Genomic DNA, 16,620 nt, shown 5'->3' with positions numbered 1-16,620 from the left:
ATGGATTTTTAAATGGTCAAGATATCGAAGTCAATGGGCCACATAAGCGGTTGGGGGAGGAGCTGCAAAAAAGTGGGGTTAACGCTATTACCGCCACATTACTGCTCCGCCCAATCATAAGTTTGCACAGAAAGTAGGAGGTTTGCCTCCAGCTTGTTGCTGGATGTAAAACTTTCCATGTTCCTCCCATTTGCAGTGCTATAGCTATGGCGCTAATACCGCAGCGCGCTAATACCGCCGGCGGTAATAGCAGCCATTACTGCCCCGTAGAGTCCTACGACTCTTAAAAAAGGCAGAGTAACAGCCAACCAGAACTCGGGATCCGGCGTCAATAATGCTGGACTGAGTTGTAGTAACGCTATTGGCGTTGGCGGTATCTTAGCGATTTATCGTCGGGATACCAGCATGGTTGTGATGAGGCCCAGTACAACTTAGCCTGGTCAGCTTGAATAATTACGCAGAATCAGCTTCTACGCAAAACAGAACCCTTCCTACGAGTTGATTGCTTCTCCCTTTGCCCCTCCCCTACCTCGGGCCCATTTCCCTCCGTAAAAAACTACGCCGATGGTCTCATAAACTACCCTCCAGACTTCCATTGCTCTCGCCTCTCATTAATTAAATAGAATTCGTCTCCAGTTTTAATTGTCTTTCCAGCAGCCCTGAAAGAGCACGCCGTACCAGAAACTTAATGAATGCCCCCATTTGCATCCCCGTATGCGCTAAAACTCCGACGTGTACGTGTCTCAGCCGTTTCCCATGGCAACCATCACAAAAGAGTCTCTTTTAGAGTTTAGCTGCAGCAATTTTTTTCTGTGCCCCTTTAACTCTCTTTGTTGGAAAAAAAGCAGTCCTGAATATTCTGCAATCAGTTTACATGATGGTGGAGGCCTGATATGGGGAGTGTGTGTGCCCCCTTGACTATTGGCTGGCCAGCTGGAGTTATGCGACTGTCGGGGGGGGGGGGGGGGGGGGGGCAAGCAAATGAAACGTCAGCAAGTGACTGGATATCTTTCACTGCCAAGGGATGGGGAGTGGAACAAATGGAGGAGGTTGTGTAAAGTGAGCCACCTTCAGTTGTTCAATAGCGTTCTTGTATTATTCCAATTTTTTTCCAAATCTCCTAGAAAGTGCCCTTATTCCCCAACTCCTTAGCTCCTAATGGCATCAGTCTATGGTGCTGTATAGAGACACAACACTTTGATTGCACTTCAGCCCTGGTTCAGCCTTCTTAAAGTGCTGACGCAATGTGCGTACCTGCCCCATTCTATACCAGTTCTCTTATCATGACAGAGATCTCGTCAATCAACTTCCAAGGTCAAGCATAATCATTTGTATAGTCCAACCCCTGTTTAGACATGGTGATCAGATCTGTGTTCAGTCCAGGGTCCTGGTTACTAGTACAGATGTGTACCTGGTGATCAGATCCGACCACAGATAGCTCATGCCATGAAAAACTGGCCTTATTCCAGAGTCCATGCATGCATGAATAAACGATTCTGTATGAGATAATCATGAATAAATGAGACGTGCCTTGTCCCTACTCCTATGTAGTTCCCATTTAACACTATAGTGAGTGATGCCACTCGGCCCTGATCGCTGCTCCCATCAGATTTATAGTACTACTAGAAAGAAAAACAGGGCCTTCGTCTTTTTAAAATACGTTTATTCCATTATTTATTAAGGTCACTGAATGTGCACGCGTTTCACACATAAACCTTCTTCAGGACTCTTTATGCAACTGACAAAACATCATTGTACATTGTACTGGTATGCACAATTTATTCTTATGCAATATCTGCCCATGTCTCACAAACTAATATGTTTGGGCAGGAGAATGTTATGCGCAAGCCAAATGTCTTGAACCAACTGGCAAGGATTTGCATGACAGGGGCAGCACTGCATGCATCCTATAACTGCACCACTGCTCGACCACATGTGGAATTGGCTGAACATCCAATATCCTACATATGTTATTGCCTGCAGCTGTTTTGTATGGCAACTGGTCATGCACCAGCTGCACATGCAGAGACATACTTTTAGGACCCCTCTCATCCATGGAATGAAGAAACAGGGCATACTACACATCCCAATGCAGTGGCAGATGTCATGGTTACAAACATTTAACATTAGGATGTGTATTGTAAACATTAAAATGAGCACTAAGCCCAAAGTGCATTATGTGCTGAATGATTCTAGCATACAACTCTTTCATCACAGACTTATTTGTCAAATATTAAGCTCTGCAGCAATTCTCATGTTCACAAAATGCTCTATGAATATATGCAAAGCAGCCAGGAACCATCAGTGGTGCTGTTTTGCCACTTCCCTATTCTCATAAATGTATTTTTAAAGTGTACAATAGAAGTGTGTCAGACTTTCCATCTTACAATGATAACCGTCTATCAGAAAATATTGTACAGTCTTTTTAGATTATTATTGATTCTGATGCTGTGCTGCGCTCACTTAGACAATTTGTAGTTTGCAATATTACAATTAAATAATTTCCTTTTTACTTGCTTCCAGAAAACACGCTATTGTGTTTCTCAATCCGTCCTTCCTTTCTAGAAAGGGTTAAAAACAATGATCTGTTTCTTCTCTGAGATAAATGAAATGTCTAATTGTGCATACTGCCCGCCGATTCTTTGCAAGGGTTGCAAACCTGTGCATTTTTTACATTATGACAAACACTAATAACTAACAAAAAATATAATACAGCAAAAACAGTCTTAGAGCATGCAGCATGACCCTCTGGTCCCTTAGAAGCAATGGCAATGTCTGATTCCAAATTCCAGGCCATTCACAACCTCTGCCAGCAACGACTGGGGTGGCTCTAGCACACTTACAGTTGACAATTTTGCTCATGTCCTCAGATAGACAAGGAGAAATAGAGCGAGAGAGATTGTATCTATCTTTATTTATTTATTTATGTATTTATTTATCACTCCCAACTCAATGGTATCTGGGTATCTGTGTGTGATGCACCAGTAAAGCACTCAATGTTGTGACTCTTTGACAAACTCCTGATGGATAATCAAGCTGCTTGCATGACAGCCATGATGTAGCTGAGCGCATCTTGTCACATCAATGCCTCAGATTAGATCCCATTGTAGATGTGATCAATTCTCATTACGCAGCTTTCACAAGACTTAATAACAAAGTAAGGTAAATTGGTAAATTAACTGAATTTGCCCTTTATCCTAATATGCTCTCATCTTGGATGTAGTGTTTCTTCTCTGGGGCAGGGAAAGCATTATCATTAATTCTTGAAAAAACATTCTAATTGTTCTTTTATAACACGCTTAATACCAGCAAGAGGCTTCTAAGCGCGGGATCTGGATTGGAACCTGTGTTGCGCTGCTTTCTCTTGCTTCCAAGACAAAAGCTTTGCCTCTGAGCTATCCTTCCTCCCCTGCGCCCGGTTAGAGTGGGGTTCATTACATGTGTGCTGGTCCAGTAACAACAGTGCCGGTAAGCCTTCCGGCACCCTTGTTACCGTACTGGCACACTACGGGTCTGCCTGCCGGAGTGGCTGTGCTCGGCAAGGCTGACCCTGCCGGGCACAGCGGCCACGGTAGGCAGACCTTCATGGAAGCACCGTTAAAAACAGTGCCGGTGCTTCCAGGTTCCCCATTCCCGAGTCTATGGGAATGGGGATTTACAATTTACTGGCGCCTGACTTCCCAGAACGCCGGGGTTGTAATCTCCCAGGGTTACCGGGAAGTCAGATGCTGGTCATTTTTTTTGGGTCTGGTATCACCGGCGGGGTTACTGCAAGACCCGTAATGAGGCCCATTATAAGTATCACTCTGAACGTATTTGTTAGTGAACCTATGTTTAGAAATCCAATTTGATGCCAACCTTTTATCATATGGGTTTATGTGTTCATGTGACCAGACACACCCACAACGCTTGATAGGAAAACAGACCAGGGTCAAGGAGAATGAGCCAGTCAAAGGGATGAAGGGATATGGAGAATCCCTCTTCCAATCGGATATCAGGGAAATTGACATAAAAGCCTGGAGTTTCATGCATTTATCTGAATACCCTGAAGATCTATTTCCCTGAAAATACTCTGGCTCTTCTCCCTTGAAATGTTGGGAGAGCTCTGCTCCTTGGCTTACACAGAACCGAAATGTCCTGAACCGGTGAAACATTTGGAAATTGATAACTCAGGGAACTTGTGCTGCGTCGTGAAGCTCTGAACCAATGTGGACCTGTAGAAGTCTTTGAGCCCATCAACCCTGCACATTTTGACTCTGCCCGAGAGAGGCTGGTGTTTCCTGGTAGCCTTGTACCCCTGGGTAGGGCTGGGCGAGATATCCACCCACAAAGCAAAAAGTGTAAAATGTGCATTGGAATTAATTTCCGCCCGTTCCGCGAAATAAGCATTATGGTTCTGCCGCTACTGAAATTTCACCACCGAGGAAATCTCGCAAGGTTCTGTGCAGTTTTGCGCAGCGCACCAGGGATGCAACAGAACAGCGAAAACTGATCTGTTTTCACGCGTGCGCCATGTGGCAAAATAGCATAGGGTCTAATTCCCAGGTTGGTTTCATATGCCGAGATGAGAAACTTTGTATTTCTTTTATTTATTTATTTGATTTGTAAACTGCCTAGACTAGGCCCGTAGCTACGCATGGTAGCGCTGAGACAAGACAAAAGACAGACAAGGAAATCATACATTGAGACCAGAAGGGAAAGAGCCTAAATCCCAAAGAGCAAGTGTCGTACTATCACCTTAGGGAAAGAGGACAGTTTTAAGGCCCCGTTTGAAAGTCATGAAGCTGGAGTAAGCTCTTTAATCTGGGGGCTGGGAGTTCCAACATCTGGAAGCAGAGTGAGGAAAGTATCCCTGTGTAACTACAGACAGTTTAGATTTGGGGATCCGCGATAGGTGAGAATTAGTTGATCAGAGGACTCTTGGAACTGGCAAGCAGGACAATCTACTAACCAGTTAGCTGGTGCCCTTGCCCTAAGGCCATTTATGAGTGATGCCGGGTGCGGTGCCATGTGTGATGCAGTCTATGTTTAGACCTGCGCTAGTTTTGCGCAGTAGAATGAGAATCTTGTCACATTTTTTTCAATCGTTCAATCCGTGCTAGGTTTGCGCAGTGACACGAGAAACTTTGTGCAGTTTTTCCAAAACTGTTTTAGTTCACGTAGAGACTTTGTGCAGGTCTTTTTCATTCCATGCTAGTTTTGCGCTGCAACACGAGAAACTGTGTACAGTTCTCTCTCCGAACCATGTTAGCATCGCTCAGCTGCACAAGAAACTTTTTGTGTTTCTTTTTCTGACCGTGCTAGTTTCATGCAGTGATATGAGAAACTTTGCAAAGGTTTTTTTTTTTTTTAAATCCTTGCTAGGTGGGCTAAGCTACACGATAAACGTTGCACAGGTTTTTTCAATTCAACCAAGGTTTGCGTGCCACCATGAAAAAGTGAACGCATCTCTTTTCGATATGCGGGCGTGACGAAACGGCGCAGCGTGGTGAAGTGGCTGAAAATCTGACAGATTTCACTTTTGCGGATAACGGAGCAGCCTCTAACAATTTCACCCACCTCTACCCTGGGTGCTGCCGCACTGTATGATGTGAGCATGTGAGCCAGACATGCTGGGTCCATGAACCTTGAGTGCCCTGTAAGAATGAGCTCTGTGATGCAGCCCATTGTCAGCCTGCATATGCTGATATTGTGTGCAAGGAGTTCTGTGACCTGAAAGACTCAATGACCAGAGCTGTGCAGAGTCCAGGAGACCCATTGCTGGAGAACTGGAAGACACGGCCTCCAGCAACACTGTGATGGTGTGAAAACCTGAGCATGACAGGATCTGTGCAACGCAACGCTTATGAGAAGTATGCCAAAGCAATGTATTGTGAAAAATATAGTGAAGATCAAAAGCTTTAGCAGCTAAGGTAGAGGGGCGAAGGGACAAGAGTCAATGCCCTCATCACAAGTCTGGCGGGAACCGTGCCGGTAAAACCGTTAGGTTGCCGCCGGACATGTGAATTTTACCGGCGCCTGGCTTACCGGAAACACTGGGCCATTACAGCCCCAGCAGTCCGGTAAGTCAGGCGCCGGTAATTGTAAATCCCCATTCCCATTGAGTCCCATAGGACCATGTGAGACACCCCCGCGTTGGCCAAAATGTAACATTGAAACACTATGGGCCTCATTACGACCCAGGCGCTAATGGGTTAACGGCGCTGTAAAAGGCTGCAGCACCGTTAACCTATTAGCACCTAATTACGAGGTCCCTTCGCGGGACCCGACCTTAACGGCTGGTGTAGACCAGCCGTTAAAGTAGAGACCCGCAAAGGGACCTTGGTGCTAATTACGGTGCCGCAATTTGCAGCACCGTACTTAGCGCCTTCCCCATTCCCATTGAGCCCTAGGGGGCAAAAATGGGAATGGGGAAGGGCCATGGAGGAAGGGGGAATTACCGCCCCGCCAACCTTGTAATGGAGTGGTAATTCCCCCTTTCTCCATGGCGGAGTCAGTAACTTACCGGCATGGACCATGGTGCTAATAACACCATGGTCTTCCGCCAGGGTCGCAATGAGGCCCAATGTCACCTGTGACTCTAAACATGTCATATATTGGCTGATTTGCCCTTGCAGACAATTCTATGTGGAGCAACAAGCAGAAAATGAAAGAAAGGCTCAGAGAACACAAATTCAACTAAGGACAAATAATAAAAAATCCTCAGTAGCAAGGTACTTCACTCACAATAGGCACACCATAGCCCAATTACAACCTTGGAGGAGGACCATGGTGCTATTGTCCTAATCGAGAGACTGAAGGATGTTGCTCTTGTCCTCATGTCAGCAAGCCTTGCTTCAGTTTGCTGTGACTTCGCATTTGCCCTTGAGAAAGTTGTTCTTGTCCAGTGGTCGGCAAGTCGTGCTGCTGTTTGTTGTTGTGTTTCAGAAGCTCTTGATATTGATTTTCGCGTTGCGTGGCCTGGCATATTTTACTGGTATGAAGGGTAAAGCCAGAATGATGAGTGTTATTATGTTGCTAGTGTTCAGTAGCACATTGGAGCCTATATAATGCTCAGAATGGGATTTTCATAATAAATTACCTTGGACCCAAATAACCAGACAGACTCAAAGAATATGGCAAAGTACTACTATATTGTCAGCTCACATAAAGTAGGGAAATCTGGCAAGCATAACAAGTTGTAGCTCACACACTTTTGGTTACTTTTCTCTTCCACAAAGACTTTATACTTCGATGTACGTCAGCTATGACTTCATCCTATGTCGCAAACAGTAAAGTCTATCAAAGGGATGGATTGGTTAGGGAAACATATATACCTATAATATGTATAAGTGTTAATAACATTAGCGGCTGCCCCTTATCTAGCAGTCACGCCTCAAAATACATATAATACTGATTATAAAAATAATAACAGTGGATTGGCTTCTGCAACATTGTATAGCATGTCGCTACATAGGCACTCATGATTGTTGCCATACTCATATCTAACCTTGGACATTCAGCTCATTAGCAGCATGTGAACAGAACGAAAAACAGGTGCAGAGAACAACGTCAGACCATTGCCCATATTGGACAATTAGCCTACCAGCAAAGCCTTCGGATTCTGCTTTGTAGTTGAACTTGCTGGCTGTTTCCTTCTCTGGGATATTTAAGGGAGTCGAGGTCCACCACTATCTTTGCCTGAGGCTTAATGAATAGACCTTGTTTCGAGTATTGCACCACATGCCAATAGACCATGATTTTGTCAATTTCAACTTGTTATTTACTGCCATTTGATTTAATTATGCTGGGTACTATTACTCCTCTTTGCCTCTGGAGACTTGGTTGCTCCATTTTACTTGTGCTTTCTGCACTCTTTATTATCCAATAGTTGGCACTTGCAGATGTTTTCGCTTCTGCCTAATCTAAGAGAAATGTGCCCTTTGTTTATATCTTATCTTGCTTAGCTCCCTTTGTACTATCCAGTTATGTCTTTCTGTGCCAACTTTAGTCTTAGTACAACGGATTTTCTGTGTTTCTTGCAGGAAGCTGTTTTCTGCAGTGTATCTTATTTGCGGCCTTGGTTTGTCTCTGAGGTAGTTTTGATACGATCCGACGTCCATCTTTCCATCATGGTCAGTTTACTCATGTTATAGTTTCTACTGCAGTAAGTTTCTATGTAATTCATCTACCTTCCATTTCTGCATATATACATTTGTTTAGCTGTATCTCACTTGTCTCGGCATAGATGATTTTTTCATCTCTTTATACTTGATTATTTGTTACTTGGATTACACCTTCATTCTTCAAGTATTGTTATATAGTTTCTGTGTGTCATTGTGTCTTCCCTTTATGACATCACTTTACTCTCATCTGTTCGCACTGACAGCTCTTCTATGTCTAATGGTGCATGCCGACATCCTTCCGCTACTTCAGTGCAGGGCAATATTCGATATGGTTGTCTGAGTGCATAACGTCTGTCATATCTCTGGTGTGGTATTGAGAGGATACGTCCTCGTGCTTTGCTTCCAGTATGACAGAGGTGAGGTGGCGGGCACTTGGGGTGACGTCATCTGCTCCTCTACATTAAAATGGGCTTGACTGGTGCAGCCGGTTTCAATATACTTTCTTCCTGTGTTATGGCATTTTTTACCGGACATCAAGGGTAGACAAAACACGTTATATTGCATGACTAAACCAGCCTCCATTTATGGTACCAGTCAGGCCATATTTATTTATTGTCATATGACATTTTGTTAGTGGGCTCAAGGATACAACAAACATGATAAATATTATTACATGGATAGACTGCCCTATATTAGTGCAGTAAGTCTGGACATGTTGTCTTGCTGTGCCATTTTACTTTTTACTGGCAAAGCCAACAGGAATATGTTCTTATATGATAATTATGCCATATATTAGTTCAGTCTACATTGGCATTTATGGCACAATTAGCATTATTTTTTTATTTTGGCATGTATTGGGGGTGCAGGTATCCTGAAAATGTGTTGGAACATTCTCCTGGACACTGTTGGTGACTTGCATCCATTTGATTTTTTGATGTGTTACCATACAAAACTGACAGCACATTGTGTGACTTTTTACACAATTGTCACATAAACTGTGCTCGAAAGTGAACCATTTTGATCCCCCTGACTCCTCCTTGGTTGGTTCAGGCTCCCTCGCTATGCCCGGGCGTGAAATAAGCACAGTGAATTTTGCCAACACATGTATGTGTTGCGATTAATATTATCTGATCATACATTGCTGTATTTACTGCTTACACACTACTTGCCTATTTACTTTATTTACTTACTTCTCGGATGTCACGGGATTCATGAAGTATGTAGATTTAGGCATTGTGTTAAAGAATTGCCTGTCCTGATGAAGGGCTAAATCCCGAAACACGTATAGATCTTTACTTTACTTAATTTAATGTTTTGTATTTTGAAAAAGAAAGACAATTGGAGACCTTGTGTCTGTATATGTACATGTACTATGGTTAAAGTTTGGCAAAATTCATGAATATCTGTAAATGTTGACTGACATAGCTCAGCATAAATGGTGTTTAAGCGATGGGAGTGACCGACACTTAAGGACACTACTTCAGTCTCTCTTTACAGTGGCGGCTTCACGTGCTAGAGCTGCATTATTCTCCCTTGCACCCGAACCAATTTCATACATATCCAAAACTAATCAGAAATGAGTTACCATTTGCCATTTACATTGGTGTGCACACCATTTGATCCTATTTTTATACATTTTATTCGAATATAATGTGTAAAAATGTGATCATACTTTGGAGTGGGACAGTAACGGCCACGCACCCACCTAATTGAATCAATTTTTGCAGAATGATGTCATTCTCCAAGATTATCCTCCTGACTACTGAGCATGCTATCACTCTAGCCTTCAGCTAAGAGGAGGCATCACGTATTTTAGGAATAATTAAAGACACAGAAAGGGCATTTACAACCAACCTAGAAAGATGTATAAAGAAGAGAATCTCCCCAAAACAACACGCCTCCACTTTAGCACAGTATTTTATATCCCAAAGGATACTGCAAGGGCTCTGGATATATTTAAGACCAACACGTTGCAAAGAAAACAGCGAATTCATAAAAATACTTGAACACATCTTAAATAAATGTTCCCTTGATCTTATACTGTTGACAAGTGAAGAACTAGCCAAATCTCTTTCCAAAATAGACACTGGCATTACTGACCTTAAAGAACAACTTAGCACACTCCTGTCTCAGGAAGACCTACACATAATCCTTGAAGACACCAACACGAAACTAGATACATATCAAAGAGACATCGAACAAAGAAAGATCAGAAAATGTAGATGTGACACACTAGACATAGCGTACACCTGGCAAGAGTACTATCAGCAGAATAAACCTTTTAGAACAGATAGGGCAGATAGGACAGACAGAGAACAGTAGAGACCCAGACCCATCCAGCAAGGTCAAAGACCCAACACCTACTAGTGCATCAGCAACCACAACAGCACCAACCGTCCCGAGTGCACCTGTAGTAACACCAAATATACAGAATATTGATCTTGGGACCACCTCCACAAGTACCCATACTTTTTTAGAAGTAGAAAGTTCAGGAAAGGAAACAAAAAAACTACAAATAAAGAAAAGAAAACTGGGAATTAGTCATCAATATTTCCAGTCAGACTTTCTCCGATCAACGAATGGACCTGCTGACTCTCGGCCTTTCATTTGTTCTGACTAATAATGCATTGTTATTTGAGGAACAGATCAATCTTACCAAACTCACTAGATAAATGAGACTCAAACAATGTTTTGATTCCATACCTGCCATAGAAGTAAGATCCAAAACATGTGAGTACCTTGAAATGAGACTGAAGAGTACATTCAATTCTACTATGAGTAACCCAGTCCTAGAATTGTTCAAAAATAAAATGATCAAAGATCTCAAACAGTCAAATATTTTCACATTAGACAACAAAATAGGAAGAAACACCAACTTATACTACTGAAACAACTGACTGAAGAAAAGACATTAGTGATTAAACCCGCAGATAAGGGAGGGGCCATAGTCATTATAGATACTAACTTCTATACAACCAGTTGACTAGAACTCCATGGAGACATTGACATCTCTATAGCACTAGACCTCAAACTGACTAACACCATAAAGCCCCTCATTGAGAATGTTAATGAGAATGAATTAGCTGAGGAGTGGATTACAGAAAAAAACTAAGGATTTCCTCACCAAAAATGTCCTATCATGAAAGTATTTGACTGTTTTGCCAAGATACACACAAATTTACAACATGCACCATTTAGAAGCATAATAGCCACAACTGATAGTATATTTGACCCACTAGCCAAGTACTTTGACAATCTTTTACATCCATTAGAGCAAAAAACATCCACACACCTCGGTGACACTACACACTTTTTAACCACACTGGAAAACGTAGCAAATTTAAACCCTCAATGGGCACTCTACACATTAGTTCTACACGGTTTATATACCTCCATCCCATACAGTGAAGGACTAGATGCCTTTGAATGGGTCCTACTACAGGAGGAATATTTTCAATCTGACAAAATCTTTAAACTGGAATTTACCAAAATCATCTCATACAGCAAATACTTTCGCTTCAACAAAAACAACTACTTACAAATATCGGGAACATTGATGGATTTGGCAATGGGCCCAGCCTATACCAACCTATGTATGTTCACTTTTGAGACAAAATGCATTTGGGAACATCAGGAGTTGGCAGACAAACTGGCAACATGGAAGAGGCACATCAATGATATTTATGTGATTTGGAAAGGTCCAAAGGAAAAACTTGACACCATTTTACACTATCTCAATATGTGCCATCCTAGGATTAAGTTTACCTTAGAAATAGGGATACCAAGCATACATTGTTTAGATGTGAAGGTCACACCCAAGGAGAACAGATTGGTAACATCCATCTATCAGAAACCCATCGATGTTAACAATACACTACATCATGCCAGTTACCATCCTCAACACCTTAAAAACAATGTACCTCTTAGCCAATACCTAAGATTGAGAAGAATTGTATCAGAAGATAATGATTACGAAGATACTTCCAAACACTTACTGAAATATTTAAATCAAGAGAGTACCCCAAACCAGTATTGGAGAAAGCAAAAACCAGAAGAAACTCCCTAATTACGAAAACCTTACTTGAAACCAAAAGGGGCAAAAATGACCCACCATTGATTCACCTAATGAAATTCTCCAGACACAATTCACAGATCAATTGAATGTTAAAAAAGAATTGGAAGATTACAAGCCTTGATGCCCAGCTGTCAAAACTCGTTCCCAAACTCCTGATGGTAGCCTACACCAGATGACGCAACTTAAGGGGCAATTTAGTGAAAGCGGAGCGGTCTGATTAATTAAAACAAGCACATCTTGCTAAACGGAAGCATGGGACTTTCCCAAGCTTACATTGGAGTCGCTGCAATAATGTACAAAAAGGTGACCATGTGAGACACCACCGCGTTGGCCAAAATGTAGCATTGAAAAACTATGTCACCTGTGACTCTAAACATGTCATATATTGCCTGATTTGCCCTTGCAGACAATTCTATGTGGAGCAACAAGCAGAAAATGAAAGAAAGGCTCAGAGAACACAAATTCAACTAAGGACAAATAAAAAAAAATCCTCAGTAGCAAGGTACTTCACTTACAATAGGCACACCATAGCCCAATTGAAATAGGTGATATTAGAAGTTGTAAAGACACCAGCTAGAGGTAATAACCCAACTGAGCTCCTACAGAGCAGAGAGATGTTCTGGATTCATACATTGGATTCCCTTGAACCCACAGGCATGAACAAAGAGTTCTCGGTAATTGCTTTTCTTTCATAGATTTATACAATGTAAATTTCCTTGTGGGTATGTTCCTATTGACTCATTGCAGATTCATGATCTGTGTGTATAACTCTATAGCTGATTTACCTATGGTGTAACTCTTTCTACACAGGGGCTACATCACTGAAGACCTATGGAATCACATTGACTGAAACATGTATTATTTTGAAAACACTGCGTGAGAAAGATCGCTAACGAAGTGATAACAATTTATGATAACATTTGATAACAGCTAATCGTGTTGAGACCTTGGAGAAATAAGAACTGAAAACACTCATTCACATGTGTATCTATATTAACTATGCCAATCAATATGTAAGAATGGAACGACAGAACATGATGTCATTACAATTTGTGACATTGTCTGATAACATCCAATTGCATTCATGCTTTTGACTAATATGGAGAATACTCATGCATTTATTTATATTGTCCCAATCCACATGTAAGGAAACACTGACAGACAGAGCATTGTGAGTTAACGTATTGCCACTACGTATAATAGAATCAACACGCCTCATTACGAATCAGGCGTTAAACGGCACCGACCCTTAACGCCTGATTCCGAGGTCCCTTAGCGCCATGGTGAGTTTAACGCCTGCTTTTTGCAGGCGTTAAAATCCATGGCGCTAAGGGACCTTGGTGCTAATTACGCCACTGTAATTTACGGTGGCGTAATTAGCACCTTCCCCACTCCCATTATGCCCTATGGGGCAAAAATGGGAATGGGGAAGGGTAAAATGGGAAATGGGGATTTACCGCCCCACTCACCTTGGAATGGGGTGGTAAATCTGCCATCCACCATGGTGTAAACGTAGTTTACACCATGGTGGTAAGGGTACGACCCAGGCGGTAACTTACGCCTGGGTCGTAATGAGGCTGCTTATGTCTTCAAGTATTGTTATTCACATAATGCAGCTCTCTGTCATAATGCACGAGCTGAGAAAATTAGGACTGATGTACTGATAACCGTGATCTTATAGCTTGAACTGTTATCCTTTCATGCACTGAAGTGACTATTTCTTCCTGACTTCATAGTGGGCGTGAACTCTAGGCCTGTTTCACTCAATATAACGAGTCCCTTTATTTAGTTTTAAATGTTATAATATTCAAGACTAATTAGGTATATCCCCAGTAATAAGAGACAGTAATGTTAGGCAATCTCACACAGCAATATATAATCAACAGGCATCTGCCTGGACGTCTGTAAACTATATAAACACACTTCGGTCACTATGGTGACGCCATCACACCAATTGTGATGCTTCTGATGCCACACATATAACGGCCATCTTGGATCCAGAGCGTGCTTGCTCCTGGGTCCAAGGCGATTACGATCAGTAGGTAAGTGCTTAGATAGTGGTCTGCACCATTTGAAAACAGAATTTGAGACCCAATAAGATGACCGGCTGAATTTGACTGAATAAGCTTTCATTTCGTCTTCGGATGCTCAATCTGATGGACTGGGTGACTGACCACTTCTAATCATCTATAACACAGCCCATACACAATAACGCTGTGGAAAATATCCGTGAGCCCACGGGTGAGCTTCTAAACAAGATATCCAATTATGTGATATTCATAACTCACAGGCAGATTGTTGTATTTGTCCAGAACAGCTATTCTGAATTGTGGTTTTCAATCATAGGAAGGACTAATCTCCAAAATCCCAGGCCTCCACATGCACCTGTCTAGGTGAGTGGAACATATAGATACTGCATCTTAAACATATATAGTATATCTCACCGACAACGTACACAGCTTCAGGCTTTTAGTGCTCCTTCAATGGACATGTGCTCCCCCATCTGTCTTCATTCTAACCAAATCCGTTTGTCCAATTTACTACCATTGAAGGTCACCGGAAATCACATGCCCATCAACATCAACAAAGCAAAATTGTTCTGGGCTTCCACAAACACTTTAACCCTAATCCTACTCAATGCTGTGCTTACATCTAAATGCCAATGCTCATTCTTATGTGTGATGGGCCCGCTGCCTCACTCTACCGAGCTGTCGTCCCCGCCAGTCATCCCATGTCCACCAATTTCCTCTTACCAAATGATGTTATTCCAGCCCAGCTGCAGCAAACAAATACATAGCTCTGTATCTTGCAAATCCCACCTATTAGTTTTGGCAGTGGTGTTATGGCAGAAATATTAAGTCATATGTTGGAATCACCATGTTGGCACTGCAAAATTAACCACGAATGTAATCCTTAATGGGCAGATTGCTGGCGTTGCCTAATGCATCATCTCTTCCTGGTAAAGATCCACCCTTCACCCTGCCTCTTGCTGGAGCTTCCTCTCCACTATGCACGTGGTCCCCAGCTCTCCGGTAAAGTCCCTTGGCTGCCAATTTATTGGGGTTTTTCATCATAAAATCTTTATTTCGGCTGTCAAGCCATAAAAGTGCAACAATACATAAAAAAGAATCACATTCACGAGTAACACACAGTTAAATCACAAGTTGCCGTTGCGATCAATACAATATCTCAGAATGGCCAACAAGTTGAAGAGGGAGGGTATGATGTTTAAAAGTGTTGAAATATGTAAAATCTGTATAACACTGCTCACCTCAATACTGTATACAGAAAAAGAAGCAATATGTACACAAGATGTATGTATGACTGTGTGTGATTTAAAATAAAAACAGATTTTACACACACACAAAAATATCTCATATATAATACTAGTTTAGTTAGATTTTTAAAAAAAGCGATAGGACATGAAGCATAAAACAGAGCACTATGGGATGAAGAGAGGATTCTCGCAGCTTCATCCACATTGACCATTCCTGAGCTAGTTCATCATTGATCACATACTGTTATTGCATCTCAGCAGCCAAGCTCTGTGCATATAACGCGCTGTACCAAAAACTACATACAAATCAGTGCATGCTCTTAAATATTTAACAGCCAATTCTATCTGGCGAATGCCTATATCCCTCAGGATCTGCCTTAAATACATTCTTCTCAATTTCATTGTTCTCGGACAAATCAACAAAAAGTGGCTGATTGGTTTGGTAGTGGCGCTACATAGTGGGCAGTCACTAGTGTTGGCCGAACGCCAACTGTTGGTAAAGGAGGCGATGGCTAATATGAACAGACTAAACCTTATGTATAAAGATGTTTCATATGCAGGGGTGACAATATCAAGGTATTCCTTAAAACCAGGGAGTGTCCGAGCCTCCAGATATTCCGGGCCCAATTTCAATTTGGCAGCATCCACTACCAAGGACTCACTACTCCTTAATCTTAGACTGGCTTTCATAACCTTTGCCTGGGCCGTTACAGATACCAAAGGGGGTTTATACATCTCTCCGTGATTCAACATTTGCAGTGGGATATCCTCACACGCCAAACCAGGGTTAGCCCAATAACTCTATTTAGTAAATTGATTTAGCAGGCGGTTGTCCACGTAACCAGTCATCCTACATTGTTGTTCTGGCCAACTTTCTACATTTCCGCCATTACTACATCTGATGAACAGGACTCTTTGTACCGCCCAGTAGCATAGCTTGACAAACTTTGTGTCCTAATAAGCCACCATCCCTTGGCAATGGATCGGGAGTGGACCGCTGGTGCGACAACTCATGCCTGTGGCGGTTACATGACTCTTTGCCCTGTTAATAAATCACAGGTTTAGAGGGGTGATCCTGTTCAATCCCGCTTGTTCGTTAGCATTCCTTAGCCATATATGCCAAAATAATGGGCACCCAACCGAAGCATACTGTATAAATGACA

The sequence above is a fragment of the Ambystoma mexicanum genome, chromosome 13 (assembly GCF_040938575.1).
Source record: "Ambystoma mexicanum isolate Mex_15411 chromosome 13, UKY_AmexF1_1, whole genome shotgun sequence".
Classification (NCBI taxonomy): Eukaryota; Metazoa; Chordata; class Amphibia; order Caudata; family Ambystomatidae; genus Ambystoma; species Ambystoma mexicanum.
The sequence above is the reverse complement of the archived record's forward strand: the minus strand, read 5'-3'. Positions refer to the sequence as shown.